We start from the raw sequence: 27,630 nt of genomic DNA, 5'->3' as shown, positions 1-27,630 counted from the left end.
TAAGACTGTCGTCGTCTTCTTCCAGGCATTTCATGGCATATGATGTGGCATTTATGTCAGCTGACCTTATCAGGTCTCATATTGTATTGAAAATGTTTTAGCTGTTTTAAATGTTTTAAATTTTGTATGTTAAAAATGTTATACTATTTTTTATTATCTTGTACTTATGATTTGTGATACCGCCCAGAGAACTTCAGTTATTGGGTGGTATAGAAATGTAATGAATGAACGAACGAATGAATGAATGAATGAACAAACACATTTTTGTAAGTACTTTACATTGCTGAAATGCTGTTTTGTGTGAAAATTTCTCAAATATACACATTTGGCACACACTTTTTCCTAATATGCACATTTTTGTGCACATATTTCCAAAACAAGTTGCATTAGAAAAACAAGAGAAGTTGCAAAAATGTGGATTTTGGAATGCAACTCTGTCTTGGCTAGCTGAAAGGGTTCAGAGGTATGAAATGGGTAAATCTCGCGGGGGAGGCATAACCTCAACAGAGTGAATGTCTCACCTATCCCTCTTGTTGTGTGATGAATTCTCTTACCATGCTTAGTCTATTTTTTTTTTTACCATGCTTGGTATATTTTAAGCCAAGTTAATAGTTCAGGCTTTACTTCATGGTCATCACTGATGTCTGAGTTGTTTTATGGGGTGGTTCTATTTTAATGGATAACTGTTGTAGTTGTTTTCAATCTATGTATTTTAATTCTATTGTCTATTTCTATTCTAAAGTCTCTTTGAGTCTTTTTTTTAAGAAAAGCATCTAATTTTTTTTTAATGATAATAACAATATACCTTTTTGGCTTCACTTACTTACATTTTGGATATTCTCCAGTAGCCATATACTGTAATAGTTTTTATGCTATCCTGCTGGGGAGGGGGTTAAAAAAAGAAGATTGCTCCCACCAGTATTGAAGTGTTACTTCTAGCTATTTCCATCGTGGGTGTGTGAGAGTTCCACTCAGTATCTTCTCCCCCTCAGCAAGAGACGGGCATCTGACTTTCCTAGCCAAACCATCTTGGGATCAATGTTTCTGAGCCTCAGAAATGCCCTGAGTCTGCCAGAGCAGCTCATGTGATACTCCGTATGATAATCCGCTTACTGTTTCTGGTTATCTTTGTAAAGCAAACAGCTGCCAAATGCTGTTAAAGATTCCAGACCCTGGGGGGGGGGGGGAATGCATCCTCACTCCAGATTTCATATTCACTGAATCCTTTCATGTGATTGACTCTTTGTATGTTCTCAAACTCTTGGGACATCTGTTGGGTGGCTGCAGCCTTTTTGCTGGTAACTCCATCGGCCCATTAATCATCATAAAATAAATGTACCATTTTATAAATTAAAATCGGGCCTCCTGAGTAGCAGCACCAATAAAACATTTTTTTAAAAAAATCTGGTCATGAACTAAGGGATTGGCACATGCCAAAAAGGAGATAGAAATTATAAAATCCATACCCACAGTATAACTAATTTTGCCAGTATTTTCTCCTCTGGGGACAAAGTGTTGTAGAGAGTAAACACTCCATTCAGAATTGTAAAATGAACTGGAAGGGAAAAGGATTGCCACTTTCACTTACTTGTATGGTCCATTGAGCAACTGAATTTCATCCCTAAGAAGAAGTATTATCTTCAAAGCAGTGCTGTACCCAAACCATGCTACTTACACCTGGTTCTCACAAGGGACAGATGAGGAGGTAAATCTGTATCTGGGAAGTACCACTTCAGGGGTGGTGGTGGAAGGAGGAGCATTTAATCATGTGAGCTCCACTTCCAATGGGAAGTGGTACCGCCCAGACACAGGCTTGCTTGCTTGCTTTTTGTTTGTTTGTTTGTTTCTTTATTTTATATCCTGCCCTTTTTCATCCTTAGGGAACCCAAGGCAGGGTACATAATCCTCCTCCTCTCCATTTTATCCTCACAGCAACAACCCTGTGAGGCAGGTTAGGGTAAGAGTCAGTGACTAGCCCAAGGTCACCCAGTGAGCTTGCATGGCCAAGTGGGGACCAGAACCCAGATCTCCTGACTCCTGGCCCAACGCTCTAGCCATTACACCACACTGGCTCTCACCTCATTTGCTGCTTGTGAGAATTGGGCCCAGTGGTGTAGCACAATCAGGGCTTGCAGGGTCGGCACACTAGGACGTTTTGATTAGCAGAGGCAATTAAATCATTTGCCACCCCACTAAGAATTCTGTTTCCCACACCAGCAGTAGTTATACCTACCCACCCCCCATGGGGCCCCATTCACTCCGTCCCATGCAGCCATCTTCTCAGGTGTTTGGTTTTTTTTTAACTGTCAGGGAAATTTGTGCACAGCCACTGAACTGCAGTAACTGCAGCACTAACTGCTCCGAAAAGGAGCAGCAAAACGTGGGGGGAGTTAATATTTCCCCTTTGTGGACTAGCTGGAGACTCAGTGCAGTATAAGCTGCCTTATACTGAGTCAGAACCTGGGTCCATCTAGCCCAGTATTGACTGGCAACAGCAGCTCTCCAGGGTTTTAGGCAGGAGTTTTTTCCAGCCCTGCTTGGAGATGCCAGGGATTGAACCTGGGACATTCAGCATACAAGCAGGTGCTCTACCACTGAGCCTTGGCCCACCCATTCTGAAGCCGTCTAAGCTGATGGCTGTCACCACACCTTGAGGAAATGAATTTCCACAGTTTCAGTACATGCTGTGTGAAGAGGTGCTGTGTGAATTAAATAGCACCATGAAGGCAATATTGATGCGAGAGCTCTCTGAAGAGGACTTCCCTTTACCATCCCTTCTCAGATTAAAACATGTTCCATGTTTATATGTTGAGACCCAGCCCCCATAGGATGTAGGATATATCTAGATCTAGATCTATCTCACAGCAGCCTTCTACTACCTAGCACCCTCCAGATGTGTTGGCCTGCAACTGCCAGGTTGCAAATGATGGACATTGCCATCTAACTTATCTGGAGGGCACCCAGGCTGAGGAAGGCTGGATGACCGTTCAGACTGAGATACATTAAAATCACATAACAGCTGTTCTAGCTGTAGATCAGGGTGGCAGGAGGCAGGTCCAAAGAACTACACAACCAGTTCTATGTGCCCAGAGGACTTTGGACAGTGGAGGCTGGTGGCTTCGATTTCAGCGGGGCTATGAATCCATCCTGGGTTTCCGTCAGAACCAGCTAGAACTCTAAATGAACTATGCAACATGCTGAACCTATTTGGGGAGATAGGGTTCAGCACCTTGGATAGCTCCTTTCGAGTTCTGGCTGGTTCTGACTGAAACCCAGAATCGATTGACAGCCCCACCGAAATTGGAGCCACCAGCCTCCACTGACTTTGGATGTGTGTTTCCCAAATAACAGACCACCATGTTGCAGGGGAAATGACTTTTGAAACTGAAGCGAGTCTCCAAAGCAGTTTGTGACACAGTGTGGGAGCTCCTCATAGGTTCTCCTCTGGTTTGCCATGTGGAATGGGAGGGTAAAGTCACACTGGGCTTTGGATCCTTTAGATCAGACCAGCCTTCTCCAACCTGGTCCCCTCTGGATGTGTTCGAGTGCAACTTCCATCATGCACAGACCAATGGACTTGCTGGCTAGAAATTGTGGGAGTTGCAACCCAACACAATGCCAGATTGGGGAAGGCTGGACCATCTTTATAAAAAAAAAAAATTCTTACCAAACGCTCTTTGTCTATAAAGAGCTTTCACTGCTTCATGACCTTTGCCTCCCTCTGTTAAATTCCTCCACTGTGAACCTACTTGCCCCTTCTTGCACTTCTTGTACGAAACTAACACATGCACAAGTGGTTAATGTGGCTGACAAAATGAGGCAAGGATAGATATAAACATGCTTAAGCCTCCTGCTGGAAATGGCTGTGCCGTTAATTAATAAAAGAGGGGAAGCCACTGCTGTTTTGCATGAGAATTTGTGGGACGAGTGCCCATTGTTAAATTAAGATCATCCCCATTCACTTCTGAGCATTTTTTCACTGAAGCTCTCACTTCGACTTTTGCCGATGGATGTCAGCCAGCTTCAAGATTTACAGTCTTCAAAAGCTGCTTCTGCCGACATGCGGATCTTGTAAAGGTGTTGGCGATGTTTAAGGAGCTTTAGAAGTAAATATTGTCTTCTGCGCAAGTTCATTCCCCTCTGTTGCCCCCCCTCCCACTCCCCAGCCTTAATTTGGCCATGGACTTGGCTCCTTTGTTCTTTCATGACTAATATTGCCATCTGTGACCATTACACATTGACATAGCAATGTAACATATTAAGCACAGGAAAACCCAGAATGCTTGAGCTCATCTGAGCATTTATTGCTTAAAGCTCTAGTCCTCTTTGCAACCACCTGAAGCCATCTTTTCAGGCTTCCCAGGTTCCTAACACACGGCAATCAATAGGCACATTTTTCTGTTGCTATGAACTTGAACGGTAAGCCCTCCTTTGCATATGTGTGTGTGTGTGTGTGTGTGTGTGTGTAGATGATATAGATATAGATATAAATATAGATATAGATATATTTTCCCAACAGCAGGCACTGCAGGAAAAGTTGCAGTTTTATTCATCACCATAGCCTCATAAAAAAGGAGGGGGTGTCACTTTAGCTTAGCTGCCAATAGGAACAAGATCCACTTTGCATGTTGACCAAATCCATTTTTGGAGTCGAGATCTAGCTGCACCACACCCAAAACTGAGTTAGGACAGCTGCCTCTAGGAGCTGGAGCCTCGGGCCAGCCGAAGTTCCTCAGCCAGACAAGATCATAAACAAGCACCAGTCCGTGTCTATGTCCGTGCTCAAGGAACATGGGGGGAAGGGCGGCAGCAGCAGCAGGTGCAGGCAAGAAATGCTCTGACTAACAACAACTTTCTGAAGCTGATGTGACCCAAGGTGGAGGCCTAGAGTCTCCAAGGAGATCTTGCGTGCTTCCATTTTCCACAAGAGCATGGACAAAGCCAAACCCTGTTTGACCGAACAGTCAAGAACTGTAGCCCCTTATGCTGGATATGCTCTCATTCCATAATATGTTATATCACTCAATCTGTGTTTGGGGTTGTTGTTTTTTTAGTCAACAGACTCCGTTATTCCCAGTGCATCCATTTAAACCCAAGTAGCAGAAATTGGATGATAAGATCAGGGTTATCTGAAGGCCGGGGGTGTCATGTGACTGGTCGGACATACTGTTCTAACGGAGTGCCATTTGCAACCTGTGGAAGGAAAAGGAGAGTTCCTTGCGTTACACAGACCACACTCTGGTGAACTGGGGAGAAAAATATGTACAAGACTTCTACTCCTGTTTTCTAGAACCTGAAAAGCTGGTTTAGCGTGCAAGGAGACTCAAATGAAATTTGCTTTCGTGCAGCCTAGGGATACTGGAGACATTTATTTCAGTTCATTTTTTATAAAAATGTACCAAAATGTGCAGATTTCATCAAATTCTGGATAGAAAGAAGTTGAGATTATTTTTTAAAAAACTGGATATGGGAGAAGCCAAAATGGACAGATTTGCTCATCCAGGGCTGGGATTTAGAGTGCTTAGTTCTTAAACATCTGGGTTTGAACCCCTCTGAATTCAGCCACGGAACATGTTAGTGCTGAATTAGGGTTGCCACTGCTCTTTTTTCTGTTCAGCTCCTCATCTTTAACAGCTATACGGCAGGCAGGCACAACATGGTCCTCTCCGTGCTGGGAATAGCAGTACCTGTCAAATTTGGCAGGTGCAGAGATGGGTGAGGATTTCATTCCCGTTTGTGTTTTATTTATTTTAGAGAATTTCCATACTGCTTTTCATTTGTTAAAAAAATAATAATCCCAAAGCAGTTCACAGGTTAAGAATATATATATAAAAAAAACATTGATAAAACACTATAAAACCAGTCAATAAAACCAGGGGTACTTGGCAATGGTAGCTGTCTGGAAATGCCTGGGCAAACAAATGTGATCCATCTGATATGGCGGCTGCGCCCCTTCCTTCCCGACCATCTGCTCCCATCAGTAGTACATGCCCTGGTCTCCTCTCGTTTAGACTACTGTAATGCGCTCTATATGGGGTTACCCTTGAAGACGGTTCGGAAACTGCAGCTGGTACAGAACGCGGCGGCTCGCCTGATTAAAGGCAGCCGCCGGCGAGATCACATCACTCCAGTGCTGAAGGAGTTGCACTGGTTACCAGTTGTTTTCCGGGCCAAATTCAAGGTGTTGGTTTTGACCTTTAAAACCCTATATGGTTCCGGCCCAGCCTATCTTAAGGAGCGCCTCCAGCAGCACCAGACAGGCCACTTAACAAGATCAGCCTCGGATGGCCTTCTCTCTGTCCCATCAGCCAGGACAGCTAGACTGGTGGGGATGAGGGAGAGGGCCTTTTCTGTGGTGGCCCCCACTCTGTGGTACTCCCTCCCTAGGGAACTCCGTCATGCCCCCTCTTTAATGAGCTTCCGTCGTGCATTAAAAATGTTGTTGTTCAGGCAGGCATTTGGGGTGGGTTAGGGTATTTTAGAAAATGTTTTTATTGTAGAATTTTATTGTTTTAAACTGTTTTTATTGTATGTTGTACATCGCCCAGAGTGGCTGGGTGACCAGCCAGATGGGCGATTAATAAATTTAATAATAAATTAAAAATAAAAATTTGTCTTAAGTTGTCAGCAGAAATACTCTACACTAGGGATGTACGAAACACCTACCTGGCTCCGCGCCGGGCAATCCGCGGTGGGGGGGAGGCGCTCCGTCCCTCCCCCCAGAATCCTCGACGGGGGAGAGGCACTCCATCCCTCCCCCCGGAATCCTGCCTGGCCAGCTCCGCTCCGCGGCCAAGCCGCGGAACCGCCGGCCGGCTCCAGCCGCCCACAGCCGGTCATCTGGCCGCTGGGCAGCCCTGGGCCTGCAGGGACGCAAGTGGTGGCTGTCATAGCCGCCACCATTTGCATCCCTGTATTGAGCCATGATAGGCTACGTAAATACTTACATAGCCTATCACGGCAGGGGGAAAAAAACCCAGCGTACGCAAATGGCGGTTGTCGCCGCCATTTGTGTATGCTGGGGTTTCCCCCACCCCTGCTGTCATAGGCTACGTAAATACTTACATAGCCTATCATGGCAGGGGGGAAAAAGCCCAGCGTACTCAAATGGCGGTAGCCACCGCCATTTGCGTACGCTGGGGTTCCCCCCCCCCCCGCTGTGATAGGCTACTTAAATACTTATGTAGCCTATCACGGCCTCCTCAGGGACGCAAATGGAGTCCCTGTGTTAGCCGTGATAGGCTATGTAAGTATTTACGTAGCCTATCATGGCTATGAAGAGGAGGAAGCGAATGGCAGCCTCAGGACGGCTACCATTCGCAAAGCAGGGCGGACGGGAGCAGGTAAGTACTCCTGTTTGCACGTCTTTCGTGGGGTGGGGGCGGCGGGGACTTCGTCCCGCATGCCTTTCGTGGGGTGGGGGGTGGGGGCCTCATTCCGCAATGGATTTCGGGGGGCCGAATGCACTGGCATTCGGCCTCACCAAGATCCATAGTGGAATTATCTGACATCCCTACTCTACACTAGGGCCCCACCTGATCTCGGTGGGGAGATCATTTCAAACAGTGCTGGTTGTTCCCAAGCTGTCTCCCATATCATACAGCCTGAGTAGCCCCCGTGACAGTCCTCCTGGGCTGAAGGTACTACTACCAAATGCCAGGTCAGTGAATGAGGAAACAAGAGCCATGCAGGACTTGATCCTGGATGAGCATGCCAACCTGGCCTGAATCACAGAGACCTGATTGGATGAGACTGGGGGAGTAAATCTCTCTCAGCTTTCCTCACCTGGGTTCTCTGTGTTGCAGAAAGCAAGACCTGTGGGGTGGAAAAGCAGAGTTGCATGGTCTATTGTGATTCTATCCCCCTGTCCAGATGCCCCATCCCACACATTTTCTACTTTCGACTGTGTGTATTTGAAGGCAAGTGTTTCAGACAGAATAGGGATTCTGCTGGTGTACTGTCTGTCCTGCTGCTCAACAGCATCCCTTCTTGAGCTAGCCAAGGTGGTCTTGGGTTGGTAGCTTGGTGCTGGTGTCTCCATAGCTTATTTTACTAGGGGAGTTCAACATATATGCTGCTTGTCAGGAGTGGCTCAGGACTTCATCATCTCCATGGCAACCATGGGTCTGTCCCAATTAGGATCTGGCCGCACTCATTTGGCAGGTACACTTTAGATCTGGTCTTCTGCATGAGGTGGGATGATGGTGATCTGAGAGTGGAAGGCCTTCCTATAGTTCCATTGTCATGGACAAATCACAACCTACTGGGGTTGCTCGAAATCAGAGCCTCTGCAGGAGGGGGAGGGCAATTAAGAGAGTCTGCCCCAGTAGACTGATTGATCTGGATGGTTTTCTGAGGGCTCTTGGGGATTTTCCTGTCACGTGAAATGAGTGGAACGTTGACTAGAGCAACGTTCATGGAAAACCCAGAATGAGTCAATCGAACATGGGCCACAGCTCACTTTAAAACCTACTCGGTAGCAATGAGGGTGGTGAAGAAACTGCCCTTCCCACTACCATTGCATCTGCAGTCTGCACAGAGTCATCCAATGGAGATTTTCAGGTGGTCAGAGGCCTATTACGCTCTGGCCCACAAAAAGAAAAGGTGGACAACTTGATAGCCCGCTATGACCAATTTGCGTGACCAGTGGCCAGGAGTGCATTAGCACACCTGAGGCTAGTGCACCAACTGTGCCCATTTTTAGAGTTGTCTGATCTGGCCACAGTCATGCACGCCTTAGTTTCATCCCATTTGGACTACTGTAATGTGCGCTACATGGGGCTGCCTTTGGAAAACTGTTCAGAAACTTCAGCTGGTCCAGAATGCTGCAGCCAGACTGTTGACCAGGGCTGGTTACAGGGACCATATGACTCTCTTGGTACAACAGCTTTGCTGTCTACCAGGCTGTTTCCAGGCAGAATCCGGAGTACTGCTATGACCTATAAAATTCTATACAGTTTGGGACCAGGTTACTTGAAAGACCACATTCTCCCCTATGAGCTTCCCAGGTTTTAAGACCTTTGAGGGAGGCCCTTGTCTTGATCCCACCACCATTAGAGGCATCTTTGGTTATAGAATCATAGAATAGTAGAGTTGGAAGGGGCCTACAAGGCCATCGAGTCCAGCCCCCTGCTCAATGCAGGAATCCAAGTCAGAGCATCCCTGACAGATGGCTGTCCAGCCTCGTCTTGAAGGCCTCCAGTGTGGGAGAGCCCACCACCTCCCTGGGTAATTGGTTCTATTGTTGTAGTGTTCTAACAGTCAGGAAGTTTTTCCTGATGTTCAGCCAGAATCTGGCTTCCTGTAACTTGAGCCCATGATTCCATGTCCTGCACTCTGGGATGATCGGTTAGGATGTGAGAAAGGGTCTTCTCAGTGCATTTTTAGTCAAGCAGGTCTTTGGAGTGTAAGCAGGTCTGTTGGGTTGGATCGGATGCTGCTTTGATTCTGTTACTGTCATGTTTTTAGCTGTGTTTTAATGCTTTTCTTTTATTATTGTTTTAACCAAGTTTTATTTTTGAGCATAAACCACCTTGAGTGCCATTTTTTCTTGGTAGAAGGGCGAGGTACAAATTAAATAAATAAATAAACAAAATTCCATAGGGTGGGCACCACAGTGGAGAAATGCCCTTCCCCCACGTCTGGCTTGCTGGGCCGTTGCGGGCGGGTGGGGTGAGGAGACGCTGCAGGTTGCCATTGGGCATCCCCCATGGTGCCATCCTGAAGGGGGGGCGGAGAGGCTTTTTACGCTCCACGCCCCTCCCAATCTGTCTCTTGCTCGCGCGGCTGCTAGGCCTTCAGCACGCGCTCCGCAGCCTCTGAGAGGAGGGGCGGTGGTGGCCTGACTGGCAGCAGTGCTTCTCCTCTTTGGCCGGGATTGGCCAGGGTTCCCACGGCAGTGGCGGCAGCGTGCCGCAATTGCTGGCGGAGGCTTTCGGGAGCCGCTTGTGCAGCTGGAGGAAGCACAGGTAACATGCGCTCTCCAGCCTGAAGAGGAGCGGCATCGCTGGTGAGGGACTGATCAGCGCCGGCGGCGTGATCGGTGGCGGCAGCGGTACGTCCTGTCTTCAGCTGGGATCGGCTGGGGTTCCTGCCACTGCCATGGCAGCTTGCTACGATCAGCGGCGGTGGTGACTTTTGGGTGCCTGCGGGTGGCCCCTTCCTATGTCAGGAGCAACAGCTCCTTCGCTTCTGCCGGTGGTCGACTGGACTGCTATCTGCAGCGGCGGCCCCGTTCTCCCAGGGGCCAGGTTCAGCCCGAGTTTCTGCCCTGGCAGTGATCTAGAGCTGACGATGGCAGCAGCAGCGGGTCTTCAGGGGCCATTTGGGCTGCATGGGCCCTAGGGAGATGGGAGGTGGGGTAAACCCAGTTATGGGGCCCCGGGTGTCTCTTCCCCAGGAGAGGTGGGGGTGGACTGTCTGCTTCTGGGGCTCGAGACAGCCCCTTTCCTCCCTAGCATCCTGTGGAAGGGCCCCTACCTTGCTTAAGTTTCAGACTGGGGCCTCTGAGCACCTCATGGAGCCCCTGTTTTGTGAAAGAAGGTCTGAGGCTTGATTCCCAGCTTCCCCAGGGAGGGTGTAGTGAGAATCTTGCCTGACACCCTGGTAGAGCTGTTGCCAACCCTGTGTGGGGGGACCGGTAGCTCTGTGGGTTTGGGGTTCTCTTCTTTTCACACCTTCCAGGCAGCTTAAAGTGCCAGCTTAAAGTGGTTAAAGTGCTGTAGTGGGACTTGGAGATCTGGGTTCTAGTCCCCACTCAGCAGTGAAGCTCACTGGGTTGTTGTAAGGGTTGTTCCTCGTTCATTTTGTGGGGCAGCAGCTTTAACATTTGTTCTACGGGCATGGTCTGGAGGAACAGGCATCTTCTGCTTTGCTGGTCTGTAATTGTATGGGTGACCGGAATCCCATGTACATATGTAAGTATAGAATTATTGTCCATGTGGATTTGAAGGGGGTTTCAGGTGGCATTGGCAAGGCCTGTACCGTGACACACAACCCTTTCCTTTTGCTTGTATTTCATTACCTTTGTGATGGGTGCGTTGTCTTATGTGGGCCAAGTTCCCCATTGTGTATAGGATGTCCCACAAGAAAGGGCAAGCAGGGGAGGGGCAATGCACCCTGCCCACTTGCCATTTGGCATTGGAGGAGGCATGATTCTTCCTCTGAAGATGAGGCCCAGCCGGTCTTACCTTAAACTGTGCTAGATTGAAGGTGGTGGAAAAAGACTAAGGGATGGTGCTTTGTCCTTTGTCCGTTTCGAATGTGGTGGGGGCTCCGGGCCCAAAACAAAGTTCGAGACAGACCCAGAGTAGCTTATTATTTTTTGTTGCAGCATGCTTGGTCGCGATCAAAGCTTCCTCCAGCACAGCTCCACTGCACGTTATGGGCTAGCACGTCCGGATGCCATCAAGCATCCTCCAGCTCAGGCTCAGCTCCTATTCTGAGTTCAAGATCTACAGCTCTCACAGGACCAAACCATCCTGTGTCATTTGGTATAGTGTGTGGCTTAGTGACATCTGAGCCGGCTTGCAGCCCTCTATGCCAATGACAGACTCAGGGCACTTCGGTATTATTAAATCTTCTATAGCTTTATTCCACCTAGTGCCAGGTTAACTTTAGCATTAGTGTCACAGGATTAACCCCCTCCCCGGCACCTACCCTCCCCTGGTGTCTGCAGTGGCAAAACCATTCCAGGCTATTTATACCTTCGCCACAGTAAATTCGGATTTAGGTGCAAAGGGTCTTGTGCTTGCGTGACCTGTGCTTAATTATACACATTTCATGGGGCTGGGGTATAGATGGGGTGTACGTGCCCTTGCCCATTTGTAGAAGCCCTTTCAACCTTAAGGAGGGAGGTCCTGATTGTTATGGTCTGTAAAGATGGAAGGCGTTTCGAAGGGGCAGTGGGTAGATGTTCTCTTTCCCCATCCGGTATATGGACAGTAGTGGAACAAGGCCATATGCAGTGTTGATAAACCAGGGCAGGAAGGCTTGCACAATAATTAGCCCTATCCAAAAGGGCCCTTCCCAGTTTGAACCAAGCCCCTCACATAGCTTTGTAGTGGTTCTGTGGCAGAAGAATACAGTGTGCATTCTAATTTGCACTTTAGAAAGGTCCTGGGCTTCATGCCAGGGCTAGTGTCAGGCCCACTTTTCTCTGGAATCAGAGATTTATCTACAGTAGGTACATTTGGTTAAATGTATATTTAAGGATGCAGCTTGCAGGTTGTTAAGTCCATATGAGGTCTTGTTTGTTCTTACCCTGTGAGCACCTTCACAGCGATGGAGCCTACAGGATGCCTGGGGGGCTATGCAGGTTTAGCTATGCAGGTGCTCTCGTGATGTCACACTTTATGCTCTTTATGGAGTGGAGGAGTCCTTATTTCACTGGCATAGCTTCTGTCCCATGTCGGCCTTTGGTGGAGGCTGTGTTACCACAAATGGGGTTAGGCTCCCACACCATTGAGTTTGCCCCCCACCCCACCCAGAAGAGGATTTTGGTTGGGTTTCGATTTTTGAAGATTACCTGTGTTTCCTTTTTGGGAACACGAGTTCATCTTCAAGGTTTAGTTGCAGACGTGCTATGATGTCTCTAGGGGGCTGGGTTTGGGGGTCAATCTATAGGATCATTGGGGGTGTAGCACCACACCCAAGGGTTGGCCCTCTGCTCCCTCAAGATCCCATTATTCAAACTTCTCTTATACGTGCCATCGCCTATGTGGGTCAATTCAAGGCTTAATGTCCATTCTTAAATTCCTTGTGTGTGAAGGGCAGGCCTCCGCTCTTGTCATCAAAACACAGTCCTCCCGCAATCCGAACATTAGGGCTCTGGTAGTAGTATTGAATTTGCACCGCCCCCTGCGTAATATCTGTTTTCTCATGAGGCATATAAATGTCAGGTAGGATGCCAGTGCCAATGTTTTGTTTAATAACTGGATACCAGCACTTCCAGAGACCATGCTAAAAGGTTCTCATTGAGTGTAGCATATTTAGATGGAGAAGCCATGGTGCACTTCATGGCTCACGGGACAAGAGCCTCCTGTACCTGGACTGATAGGAAACCCTGGGTTTTTTGATCTCACATTCAGCTGCAGCAGTTGTAGCCTTCTCGGTAGTTTACAGTTATGGTCTTGGCTCCGTCCCTAGGGTGTGGGACTTCACTGATCAGCATCTCTTTCTTGTCCTCACTGTTATTTTTCCTTTAGATCAATGGAATGGACATGAACCCGCATGTGTGCATGCTCATGTCTGGACACAGCATGGTGTTGGGCTGGTCGGAGGGCATATAGGTCAGGCCACTAGGGATGGACGTAACACTTACCTTCCATTCCGTTCTGTTTCCGCGGTGGGGGGGGGAGGCGCTCCGTCCCTCCCCCCGGAATCCTCGAGGGGGGGGAGGCAATCCAGTCTTCCCGCCCGGAATCCTGCCCGGCCTGCTTTGCTCCGCGGCCAAGCCACAGAGCCACTGGCCAGCTCCGGCCGCCCGCAGCCAGACATCCGGCCGCTAGGCAGCCCTGCAGGGACGCAAATGGTGGCTGTCATGTCCACCGCCATTTGCGTCCCTGTATTTAGCCATGATAGGCTACGTAAATATTTACGTAGCCTATCATGGCAGGGGGAAAAAAACCCAGTGTACCAAATGGCGGTAGCAGCCGCCATTTGCGTACGCTGGGTTTTTTTTTTCCCCTGCCGTGATAGGCTACGTAAATACGTATGCAGCCTATCACGGCAGGGGGGGAAAAAACCCTGTGTACGCAAATGGCAGTAGCCGCTGCCATTTGCGTACATTGGGTTTTTCCCCCTGCCATGATAGGCTACGTAAATACTTACGTAGCCTATCACGGCCTCCGCAGGGATGCAAATGGCATCCCTGTGTTAGCCGTGATAGGCTACGTAAGTATTTACATAGCCTATCATGGCTATGAAGAGGAGGAAGTGAATGGCGGCCACAGGACGGCCGCCATTCACAAAGCAGCGCGGACGGGAGCAGCTAAGTGCTCCATTTCGCGTGCCTTTCGTGGGTTGGGGGTGCGGCCGCTTCGTTCTGCGACGGATTTCGGGGGGCTGAATGCACTGGGATTCGGCCTCACCAAGATCCGTCGCAGAATTCTCTGACATCCCTACAGGCCACAGATTCCTAGGGATGGGCGGATTACTTACCCTGTTCCGATTCAGGGCGTCCGCGGTGGTGGGGAGGTGATCCGTCCCTCCCCCTGGAATCTGCTCTGGCTGGCTCCGCTCCACGACGAGACCACAGAGCCACCAGCCGGGCCTGCCCACAGCCAGACTTCTGTCCACTGCCGGGCTGTGGCTGCAAATGGCGTCAAGCGTAGCAGGCACCATCTGCGTCCCTGAATTAGCCATGATAGGCTACGTATATATTTATGTAGCATATCATGGCAAAGAGCAGGGATGCAAATGGCAGCCGCTACGCCATTTGCGTCCCTGCTCTTTTCGTGATAGGCTATGTAAATATATATGTAGCCTATCACGGCTAACGCAGGGACGCAAATGGCGTAGTGGCCGCCATTTGTGTCCCTGTGTTAGTCGTGCTAGGCTACGTGTATATTTACGTAACCTATCATGGCAAAGAGTAGCAACACAGATGGTATAGCAGACGGCATTTGTGTCCCTGCTCTTTGCCATGATAGGCTATGTAAATATTTATGTAGCCTATCACAGCTAAAGTAGGGAGGCAAATGACGGCCGCAGACCGGGGCAGCCATTTGTGTCCGCAGACCAGGGCAGCAGACAGACCAGATGATTCCAGGTTGGGTCTGTCCTGGAAAAATTTCGTGGGGGGGGAGTGTTCCGTTCCGCCACAGACTCCAGGGGGCTGGTAGAATCCGGCCTCATTGGAGTCCATGGTGGAATTCTCTAACATGTGCATGTGCATGTGTTAATGGTTTGACAGATGCAGCATGCAGTGAGGGAGCCTCTTTCCCATTCCATTCCATCATGGTGTGGTGTGTGTTCCCCCCATAGGTTCTGGCGCGGCATCTTGGAAGGAACAACCTGTTGGTGTGAAAGGCCAGGACCTTATCCTGTCTGCCTGGCTGATTCCATATGGCACAGTTGGCCAGGAATAATGAGCATTGGTCCTGCTGCTTCCTCAAATTAATTGGAGGAATGTTTGGAATTTGAGGGCCGTGGAAAGGGCCTGTTGGAAATTGAACCGGGAGATAGCATTGGGCTATACCAGAATAGCGACGGGACCATCTCTCATCTGGAAATTATTAGGACGCGGGGGGAGCCTTATAGACAGGACCTGTCCAATTTAACAACAACAAAGATGGATCAGCTGGGGGCCTGCAAGAAGTCCTTCATCACAAGAGGGGGGAGTGCGACTAAGCATTAGACTTGTTACTCCCAATGGCCACTAGGATATGGGCTTCTGTGAGCGACATGCCATCCGGAGCAGGGCCAGGACGTCACCTGTAACTGCGGACTCCAGGCATCCCCCTTTCCCCAGATATCCTTTATGACTCTGGAGATTATGGCCGTTAATTTGCACCTCTCCTTTTTTTTTCAAAGTCACCCGTGATAGGCTACGTAACGATTAACGTAGCCTATCACGGCTGACTTTGGAAATCTAGCCGTGATAGGCTACGTTAATCGTTACGTAGCCTATCACGGGTTTGTTTGTTTTTTACTTTATTTTGTAATGGCGGTGACGGCGGCTGGTCGGAAGACCGGCCGCTGCCCCCGCCCCCGACGAAATGCCGCCAAAACGCCGCCGGGACCCGCCGCCGGGAGGGACATTTGCAGGAGGTAAGTCCCATCCCGGGGGGGGCGGTGGGCGGAGAATTTTACCGCCAATTTCGGGGGGCTGAATGCGTTGGCATTCGGCCTCCCCGAGATTCAGGGAGAAATTCACGGCCATCCCTAGTTCCTTCTGCCTATGCTGATAGAGGAATTATGCCCCGTCAGGGCGTTAGCTGCTTTTCTGCATCTAAAGGGGATGGTAGATAGCCCAGTCTTTTTCCTCAGATGGTTTCCCCCCATTTAACTATATTAATTTTGAACTGTTGTTAAGCTGCCATTGAGTACTATCAGTCTAGAAAATCTGATTTAGGACACATTCTTTCAGCATTGGGGCTGCTCCTACAGCCGCGTCTTCAGGTTTTGGCACTGGATCAAGTGAATGCGGTAGCCAAGTGGCGCTCCAAGGCCTTCAGGACTTACGTGTGGGCTTTTCCTTGATGCCAAGGTACTGCCTCACCTTTTCTGTTACTTACTGTTCTCCTTTATAGGAGTGCACGAAAGCCACTTACCTGGTCTCGCAGCTTTTCGCGGTGGGGGGGAGGCGCTTCGCTGCTCTCCCCCCGAAGTTCAGGCCGGGGGGGGGAGGCTTCCCGCCTCGCCTGGCCGAAATTCAGGCCGGGGAGGAGGCGCCTCGCCTCGCCTCGCCCCGCCCGGCCACGAAATAAAAAGTTAAAAAAAAAACACGCCCCCGTGATAGGCTACATGACGATTAACGTAGCCTATCACGGCTGACTTTGCAAATATAGCCGTGATAGGCTACGTTAATCGTCACGTAGCCTATCACGGGGGCGTTGTTTGTTTTTTTTTACTTTTATTGGAATGGCGGCGGCGGCAGCCGGTTGAAAGATCGGCTGCTGCCCCCGCCCCTGACGAAGACCCGACGAACCGCCGCCGGGACCCGCCGCCGGGAGGGACATTCGGGAAAGGTAAGTCCCGTCCCGGGGGGGGGTGCGGGGGGTGGGGGGGCAGAGAATTTCTCCCCGAAACTTCTTTGGGGGGCCGAACACGTTGGCGCTCGGCCCCCCGAAGTTTCGGGGAGAAATTCTCCGCCAACCCTACTCCTTTATCTCCTTTAGATGGATGGAATGGATGTGAACCTGTGCGTGTGCTCATGTGGTCATAGCATGGTGTTCGGGGATGGTCAGTGGTCTTAGGTCAAGCTGTGGATCTCAGCTCGGACTGTCCCAGTGTGCCCATGTTCAGGGACTTGGCAGTCCTGGTATGCAGTGAGAGTGCCTTCCCCACTCTATTCCATCAACATAATGTGTTGTTTCCCCCGCAGGTTTTGGTGCTGCATCTAGGGGGGAATGACCTGGCTGTGTGAAGGCAAGGCCTTCATTCTGCAGGCCTTGGCTGAATCCAAGTTATTCAGCACTGTCAGCTGGGGATAACGACAATTTGGTCTTGTGTGTTCACAAGAATGAAGTGCGGAATGTTCTGACCCAGAAGGCTATGGAAAGGGTCCGTCAGAAAGTGGAATGGGAAATAGCCTTCGGGCTATACAAACATGGTGATGGGATCATCACTCACCAGGAAATCACCTGGACAAGGAGGATGGTGTGCACCTGTCTGATGCAGGACATGACATATTTCTGTCTGATCTGCAAAGGGGCCTGTGGGGCGTACTTCTGCACAGGTGGGGGGAGTTTGCCAAGCAATAGGCTTGTCACTCCTGGTGGGGGCTAGGATGGGCAAAGGAGAACGAGCTTAGGGATGGTGAGCATTCAGAGGCACCTTATGGTGACAGGTGACACCTGAGGCCTCCCAAATGGGTTTTGCGTCTCAGCGAGAGGACAAGGGTTGCCTGGGAGACCAACTCACCTCACTCACCCAGGAGCTGTGCGGCCCAGGAGGGGGTGACAGGGGAAGGTCTACCTCCCCCATAAGGGGCAGTCCGGAGGGGCGGCGATGCTCAGGCTGGAAATGTTTTTGCCCATAAAAGTGCCAGCTAGCCACTTCTCTCCTCATCCTCCATGGAATTTTATTCCGAAAGGAAGGTAAAAATGTAGTCAACTGAAATGAACGCCATCCCATAACCACACTGGGCTACTAATTATGAGGGAGCTTTTGCTGCAGCTAGACCAGGGTTTTGCTGGTGTTTCTTGTAGTAAAAACAAAAGTGTGAAGGATAAACATACATCTCTAAATGCACGGTGGCCATATGCAGTGCCAGCTCCAGGTTTCTGAGGGCCCTTGGGCAAGATATCCTCAATGGGCCCCCCTCTCTCTACCTTCTCACTGCCATTGTCACCAGCTGCTATTGGTCCTCATCCTCTTTCTCATCATTGCTACCATTTGCTTGCTTGACAGGAAGAGAACCATTGACCAAGTAGGCAGTAGCATCTTCACCGCCCTTCTCGCCACACCACCATTGGCTGGGCCTGTGTGAGAGGCAGGTGAACAAGCAGGTTGCAGTGCTGAAGAGGAGGAGCTACTTGAGGGAGCTTTTGGCCATGGGCCCCTGCTGGGGTGTAGGCCCTTGGCAGGTGCCCAACCATGCCTACCGTATCCACAGACATTTCCACTTAGTTATCCATGGGCATTTTACACAGTTCTCAGTTCAAAAAACTTTTCACAATATATTAAGCATGCACGTTTTCAGAGAAAATACATTTTTAAAGATATATTTAAAGGTAATTTTTGAGTATGTGTTTTTTAATTGCAGGTTGGAGTGGCAAAAGGACAGAATGGACTTATGGGTTCATACATGCAAAAGTAACATTGGTTAGTCCATCCCTTCTATAGCATGATGGGATGCATCTGTCCAAATTTAGTCTTCTACACTACTATAATCTGTCTGGTCTATTGCCCCAATGACTCTACTGGTAGAGGTGGAAATTGTTAACCATTGTACATTCCCATGTAGTTTTCCATATAAACTCAGGGGTGTGATGCACACAATATATTAATTATGCCTCAAAATGGAAAACATTCAAAAGTTAAGGAAATGCTCGTTTCATGACTCACAGTGCCAACAACATTGTCATATATTTCCTCTCAATAAGCTATGCCTTGTTCTGTGAGCCAAGTGGATATATGAGAACATAGATGTTAACACTGGTGAGTGACCAGAACCAAAACACTTCAGAACTCCACATCACCAGTGAAAACCATCAGCAAGGTGGGTATAGATCTGAACAGGGGCTTAAATTTGTCAGTCAGCAAATTCTGTTCTGGAATTAGCCACCAAATGCATGGCAACAATGTCTCGGAAGCTCACTGAAAAGAAGCATAATGAATATGTGTGCTAATCTGAAAACAAAGACTATTCATAGTATCAGAAGAAGGTTTTCACCATCTTGGGGTGCGGGGAGGGGAGAAGCAACTCTGAACCTAAGTTCTTAGGTTGTATCATCTGCAAGACCAAATGAATAGATAATGTTTTACACATGTATATGTTTGAACATTTTGCATTCTGCTTCCTCTTATAATTAAAACAAGAAACCATGAATGAGGACACACTGGATGCTCTCGTGCTCAAAGGAGTGTGAGGGGATTTTTGTTTGCTCCCCAGTTAATATTGAGAAAAATATGGCACACATATATGAAAGAGTGATTCCAAGGATCAATAATAATTTTGTTTTAATGTTTGTTTTAGGGAAACAAATGAATACATTGGCTTTAGGTCACATTAAACAGATGTGTAAATTCAATTGGCTTTTTGTGATGCTGTTGTGGATAAGGACCAAAGGCCTGATCAGGTCTTTGCAGCACCCCTACCACTCTACATAAATTATTGATTTGGCTTAGGAAGCTGATCCCCAGAGCAGGGCCAAGAGGCAGGCTCACCAGTGACTGCTACCTAGGGATGTCGAAGAAATCCTCCATGGACCCCAATGTGGCCAGATTCTATTGAATCCGGCCCCCTGAAGTCCATGGAGGATTGGATCTCCTACTTCCACCTCCTCGCGAAGTCCTCGCCGGCCGGATCCTGCCTGCCACCAGCTCCGAAGTCCCAGCGATATGGCCGCCATTGCCATATCGCTGGCTGGACTGACGTACTGCGGACGCAAATGGCATCCGCTACACCATTTGCGTCCCTGCTCTTTGACATGAAAAAACAGGGACGCAAATGGCGTATTTGAGTCCCTGTTCCTTTGTGCGATAGGCTACATAAAGATTTACGTAGCCTATCACGTTAAAGAGCAGGGACGCAAATGGCGTCTGCTACGCTAGACGCCATTTGTGTCTGGTAGGGATGTACGAAAGTCACTTACCTTTCCTGCGGATTATGTTGATGGGGGGGGGAGGCGTTCCGTCCCTCCCCGCGGAATCCTCGACGGGGGGGGAGGCGATCTGTTCCTCCCCACCTGGAATCCTCCACGTCCGGCTGTGCTCCATGGCAGCTCCGCAGAGCAGCCGGCCAGGCCCAGGCCAGAGCCGTCCGCAGCCAGATTTCCAGCCCTGGAGGGCTCTGGGTAAAACAAAACAAAACCACGTACGCAAATGGCGTAAATATTTACGTAGACTAAGACGGCCAAAAATAAGGAACTCAAATGGCGGCGGCCGTAGCCGCCGCCATTTGCGTACCCCCTTTTTTTTTTTTTACCCAGCCATGATAGGCTACGTAAATCTTTACATAGCCTATCACGTCTTGTAAAAAAAAAAAAAAATGACAAGACTGCAAATGGCAGCGGTCGCAGCCGGTCGGAAGACCAGCTGCTGCCGCCGCCGCCGCTGCCACCACCGGAGCCGCTGCCAGAGCCGCCGGAGCCTGGAACATCCGCCCCAGGTAAGTCTCGTCCCAGGGGGGATCCACGGGGGGGCGGGGGGGCAGGCCGTTCTGCCACGGAGTTCGGGGGGCCGAATGCACTGGCAGTTGGCCTCACCGAGATCTGTGGCGGAATTCTCTGACATCCCTAGTCTGCAGTATGTCAGTCCAGCCAGTGATACAGCAATGGCGGCCGTATCGCTAGGGCTTCGGAGCTGGCTGGCAGCTCCGCAGAATTGCTGCAGACTGGAGCTGGCCAGCCAGGATTCCGAGGGGGAGGGATGGATCACCCCCCCCAGCGGATGCCACAAAACAAAACGGGGTGAGTATTTCGTACACCCCTACTGCTACCTCCAGAGCCAGCCCTACCATTAGGCAGAGTAAAGCAGTTGCTACAGGTAGCATAGAATGTGCAAGGCACAGCAGAATAAAGTAGGCCCAGGGCCCCCGATCCAGACTGGAACCCTAGTGTGGAGGGTAGGGGGCTTTTAAGATCCAGATTAATCCTGCTGCACCTACTGTAGAATAAAAAGGAAAAGAAAGCATAGCTGCCAGATACACATTTAAAGTAATGTATGCTTTGGCTCAAAGCAGTAGGACTCTTGAGTGGGATTCTAGTCCCCGCTTGGCCATGGAAGTTCACTGGGTGACTTTGGGCCAGACACCAACTCTCAGCCTAACCTCCCTCACAGGGTTGTTGTGAAGATAAAATGGAGAGGAGGAGGATCATGTATGCCGCCTTGGATTCCTTGCAAGAAGAAAAAAAGGTGATATGAATGTAATAATAAATAAATGTGTCTGTATTTTCTACAATTTAACCTCTTGCATTTTGAATCTCCATGGCATAGGGGTATATAATGTTGAAATAAATCACCAAGTCCAATATCTGTCCATGTCTCGCAAGAGATGTCTGTCCTATCTGATAGACAGCCATAACAGACATTTCCCTGATGGAAAATTTGGTCAAGCTCGGAATCCTGATGGGTTTTCCAAAATGTGGACCTACATAGACACTCCTTTTTTGCTGCCACACCCAGTTTGAGGTTGCCTAGCCAGGAGCACATTTCTCCATCAACAGCTGTGACACTCAGCGCCGTCATGTGTAAGTAAGTATTACTGAAATTTTGTTGTTGTTGTTGTTTATTCGGTCAGTCGCTTCCGACTCTTTGTGACTTCATGGACCAGCCCACGCCAGAGCTTCCTGTTGGCCGTCGCCACCCCCAGCTCCCCCAAGGTCGAGTCCGTCACTTCCAGAATATCATCTATCCATCTTGTCCTTGGTCGGCCCCTCTTCCTTTTGCCTTCCACTTTCCCTAGCATCAGCATCTTCTCCAGGGTATCCTGTCTTCTCATTATGTGGCCAAAGTATTATTACAAAGTATTATTACAAAGTATTATTACTTCAATATTATTACTGAAATAAATAGGGCTTAATGCAAATGCATTTAGGACAGGGATGGTCAACACAGACAATGGTCTTGAAGCTCTTCTTTCTGAAGCTGGTGCCCTCCATATAGGGCGGTCACTTATGAATTCCCCCCCAAAAGAGAAAATGCATCACTCTCCCCAAAGAAGTGGACTGTGATTTGCATAAAATTTCCATATACTAATTTATATGTAAATATGCATACTTAAAAATAATCATTTTAATTTAAATACAGTACATCTCACCATACTGTGGAAGACTGTATGGCCTGCATGCCCGCCTGTTCAGTCTGCTGTTCAGGTGCTCACTGTGGATGGACAGCAGTTTTTATTAGTGCTGTGCTGAAAATTTCAATTCTTCCATTCTCGGCACTGCGAGGGGTGGGGACTAAAACTCTGGCAAAAGAGGCTGGGAGAAGTGAGAATTTCAGAGAATTTTCTCCTCGAGGAGGGGGACAGGGTTTCCACATACCTTTTTTAAGTGTAAGAGATTCTTGAGGGGTCCTCTTTCTATTTTTGTTTTAACACCCCCTGCATTTGCAGGAGCCCGGGACTCTTCTCCAGCTGGGAGTTCTTCCTGAATGCATATTGGAGTGGGCGAAGTCACATGGTCTCCTGGGATTTCCATAAGAACTGCCAGGCTGGAGAAGAGTCTTGGGCTCTTGCAAGTGCAGAGGGTGGGTTAAAAAAAATACAAAGAAGACTCCTCAAGAATTGCCTATATTTTAAAAAGGTATGTGGAAACCCTGCCCCCCCAAAGGAGAAAATTCTCTGAAATTCTCCCCCTCCCTGCATAGGGGTGTATGAAACCCCACTCACCTGCATCCACGAGGGGTCCACCAGGGGGGGAGGCGATCTGTTCCTCCCCCTGGAATCCTCCCCAGCTGGTGCCACTCTGCGGCGACTCCGCAGAGCCACTGGCCGGGCCCATCCACAGCCGGATCTCCGTCTGCTGCTGGGCTGCTATGGCCGCAAATGGTGTCCTGTTTAGGGGACGCCATTTGCATCCCCCCCTGCAGCTCTGATAGGCTATGTAAATACTTATGTAGCCTATCACAGCTAAAGTGGGGACGCAAGTGGCATAGCGGATGCCATTTTGTGTCCCTGCTCTTTGCTGTGATAGGCTATGTAAATATTTATGTAGCCTATCACGGCTGAAGGAGGGACACAAATGGCATCCCCTACACAGGACACCATTCGCAGCCGCACACGGGAGCAGGAGGCTGCAGCGGCCAGATCCGGACCCACCAGAGGCAGGTAGGATCTGGTCTGCGGGGACTTTGTGGGGTGGCGGGGGGAGCAGTCCATTCCGCCACGGACTCACTGGAGTCCATGGCGGAATTCTCCACCATCCCTATCCCTGCAAAAGAGGCAGAAAAAACTATGACTCTTTTACAGTGAGATAAAAAGTTCCCAAAAATAGGTGGCAGGATTCGTATAGTACTAGTTTTTATGGTTCTTTAACTGGAACTGGACAAGGCAGCACTTCTAATAGGCGTTGTCTATTTAATAGAGGATGACGATGGCTTCAAATAGAGGACTAGCCTTTGTTTTTTAAACAAAGGACTCATGGCCACCCTACCTCTAGATATTTTGGACTTCAACATCCATCAGTTCCAGCCAGTCTGGCCAATGATCAGAAATGTGGGGAGTTGTAGTCTAAATCAGGGGTGGGCAGAAGGAAGATCTCCAGATGTTTTGGACTTCAACTCCCAGCTTCCTTGACCACTGATCATGTTAGCAGGGGCTTCTGGGAGCTGAAGTCCCAAACATCTGAAGATCTACCTTGTGCCTATCACTAGTCCAAAACATCTGGAGGGCACCAAGTTGGGGAAGGCTGCTCTAAAGGCAGGCCTGGATAACTTGTAGCCCATCAAACCTTCCAGTTTTGTGATTTGCTTGGAATGCAAAAACCCAGGGTGGATCAGCTTTCTGGCAAACCTCCATCACAGCTAGTGGACCATTTCCATTTGGTGGGTCACAACAATTGTACAGGTCTAAGCTCTGCTCATCCTCATGGCTGTGTGAGGAAAAGGTCTCATTCTTCCCATATTTAAACACAGGAAAGACCTGCTGTGTACATTGATCAACTTTTCTGGATTGCAGCCATCATATTCCAGTTTATGTGAAAACCATCCGTTCATACGAAAGTTGAGAAGACCTGCAATTACTTGAAGCACCTACCTTTTTAATTACCTCCCAGGATGGAAGACCACAAGTCTTTCCAGGTTTGCTTCAAGAAGAATTCAGGACTATATTTGTCCAAATAGCTCTGACAGATGCACTGACCCTGAAGATGGGCTGGGGTGAGGAGAATTAAGCTGCTTTAAAAACAAAACAAATACAGTCAGATCTCATTGTGAGACTTTAGACAGTGTGTTGTTGTGAGAGTTTGGCATATAGCTGCACTAGTTCCTTGGAATCAGATCATACATGAGGACTGAGGAAACTAGGCTATATGCTAAACTACAGAATAACTAGACTCGGAGAAACAAATGTGTCCTGACAGATACTGTGATAGCAAAGTTCATTTGAGCTAAAATCTTAAGCAGTAATGGGACAGTTCTCTCCATGTGATAAGCAGAGAAATTACAAACATGAGCAAAGGCTGGCCTCGAGGGAGTTATATGAGATGTTAGTGTATAAACTGTTGATTTCCAGAGATATGTGTGCTTAAAGAATATCTTTTCTCTCCGCATTTAACTACTTGAGAGAAGAAGTTTTTATGGAATCATAAGTAATCAAGCAACAAATTCACTGTTTTTGGAACATATTTTAAACCTTCCCCCATCCCCCCATCCCCATTTCATACAGGATTTTGTACAATACAACCTGTTTTGAAATTATTGGATGGATTCAACACAAAAGCCATTCCATCAGTGGTACTGAGGGAGATAAGAAGGGAAGCAGTTCCATTCCACCAACCCTGCTGGAACAATTTAATTTTCCCTCTTCCCTCCCCAGTCATGTCTGTTTCACTGGTGAGGCTGCGGGCAGGGACGGTCTTGTTTTACTGGTTATATATAAGCCACACCGGGCACTTTTTGTGTCCAAGGAGCAGGATAAAAATACTTTAAACAAACCAACAGGGCTGTTCCAACAATTCCAAATGTGTGGGTGTCAGGGCAGGTGCAATCTATTCCACCTCATGAGTTCACTGAACCCATGGGGAGGACACAATGTTTAGGTCACCTTTAGGGAAGCTGGCAGATTTAATTCAGTCCTCATTTCTAAGCAAACAGACCTAATTCCCCCTCCATGATTAATACATGGACTGAAAGAACTCAGTTATCCTTTGGACCGCACACTTCTCTGAAGATTGCCATACACTTCTTGGCTTGAAAATGCATATGAATAGGGATGTCAGAGAATTCCGCCACGGATCTTCGTTCTGCCGAAATCCGTGGCGGAACGAAGCCCCCCACCTCCCCACCCTGCGAAAGGCGCGCAAAATGGAGCACTTACCTGCTGCCATTATGCGGCCGCCATTCGCTTCTTCATTATAGCTGTGATAGGCTACGTAAACACTTACGTAGACTATCATGGCTAACGCAGGGACGCCATTTGCGTCCCTGTGGAGGCCATGATAGGCTACATAAGTATTTACATAGCCTATCACGGCGGGGAAAAAAAGGGGGGGAACGCAAATGGCGGTGGCTATGGCAGCCGCCATTTGCGTTCCTTTTTTTTTTGCTGCGATAGGCTACGTAAATATTTACATAGCCTATCATGGCAAAATACGGGGACACAAATGGCAGTGGCTACGGCAGCCACCATTTGTGTCCCTGTGCAGGCTGCCCAGTTGCCAGATGTCCAGCTGTGGGTGGCCCCGGCCGGTGACTCTGTGGAGTCGCTGCGGAGCAGAGCCGGCCGAAGAGAATTTCGGGGGGAGGGATGGAGCGCCTCCCACCCACTGCGAATGTCACCCTTTGAAAAGGTAAGTGACTTTCGTACATCCCTACGATATGAAAAATCCATAATTTTAGGGGGAATGCATATAATTTTAAATGTGACTTTTCATGCTTTTTTATTGCAGAAAATGGGACAGAGCAGACTTAGGAATGAACACATGTGAAACTGACACCGCACAGGTGAGAAATAGACTGATCCAACCATTCCTACCTAGACACCATAACATGAGGGAGAAGGAGGCAGGAGTAGTTTGAAAGTTTTTGCTGCCACCAATCACAAACAAGCTGCTTCCCCATTTTCACATGGCTTGTTAGTTCAGCATCTGTGATTGTTCCACATGCTATCTGTCTAGGATTGAAGAATTAGTCTTCAGGCATTTACATGTATGAATATATAGTACGTTCATTCTCTCCTGAATATGAAGAATATAGAGATTTTTATATTAATATAAAATAATATAATATAAAATATTTTATATTATTTTATTATTATTATAAAAATAATATTCTTGCTTCTTATCAAAAGCAAACTGAAATGGAATTTTCACCCATCTGCACCATCCAGACTCAACTGCTACAGCTACTGGCAGCATGGAGAAGGCCATGATGTGCCTGCCTGCCATATCACTGTTAAAGCTCAGGAATCTGTCAGGAAAAAGTGGTGGCAACACTAATTTAGCACTAACCGAGGGGAGCGGGGGAGATCTTCATGACAATGGAATGAGAAGTGTGTTGGAATATTATCCAAATTTTCATGGAATCAGCTTTGTTTCCATCAGGAACACACAAAGCAAGAAAAGCTGAGTGCACCTTACCTTTAAAATCCGCTTTTCACAGGTCGCACAGACCTTGAAAGCAATATATTTCCTGGCTGGGTGGGAGGAGTAGAACTGAATGTCATCAATCCAGCAGGTGCTGCTCAACTAGGGGTGCACCAAAGTCACTTACCTGGTCTCGCAGCTTGCTTCGCGGTGGGGGGGAGGCACTTCGCTGCTCCCCCCGAAGTTCAGGCCGGGGGGGGAGGCTTCCCGCCTCGCCCGGCCGAAATTCAGGCCGGGGAGGAGGCGCCTCGCCTCGCCCGGCCGCGAAATAAAAAGTTTTTAAAAAACCGCCCCCGTGATAGGCTAATATCTAGCAAATAGCGTTGCCCTTATTTTCGCCGTAGTCTACGTAATCTTTACGTAGACTACAGCGACCAAATAAGGAACGCGAATGGCGGCTCCCTATGGGGGCCGCCATTAGCCGTACATGCTTTTTTTTTTTTTTTAAGTCACCCGTGATAGGCTACGTGACGATTTACGTAGCCTATCACGGCTGACTTTGCAAATCTAGCCATGATAGGCTACGTTAATCGTCACATAGCCTATCACGGGGGCGTTGGGTTTTTTTTACTTTTATTGGAATGGCGGCAGCGGCAGCCGGTCGAAAGACTGGCTGCCGCCTCTGCCCCTGTCGAAGACCTGCCGAACCGCTGCCGGGACCCGCTGCCGGGACGGACATTCAGGAAAGGTAAGTCCCATCCCGGGGGGGGGGGGGCGGGGGGCGGAGAATTTCTCCCCGAAACTACTTTGGGGGGCCGAATACGTTGGCACTCGGCCCCCTGAAGTTTCGGGGAGAAATTCTCCCCCATCCCTATGTTCAACCAATGAAGAGGCTTGTTCCAACTCTGTCCAGGCTCCCCCCAGCCACTACATTATTATGCCTGATAGCATCTGAAGGCTCCCCATGAGAGCACCCCGCCAGTGCAAATTCATCCCATTCCAGCCAACAGTCAGGGAGTTAGAGCTCCCACCCCCTTTCTCCTTTTCTAGGGAGTAA

Source organism: Heloderma suspectum, chromosome 5 (assembly GCF_057233095.1).
Source record: "Heloderma suspectum isolate Gila_16-S chromosome 5, 16-S_ref, whole genome shotgun sequence".
NCBI lineage: Eukaryota > Metazoa > Chordata > Lepidosauria > Squamata > Helodermatidae > Heloderma > Heloderma suspectum.
This window is presented reverse-complemented; position numbering follows the sequence as displayed.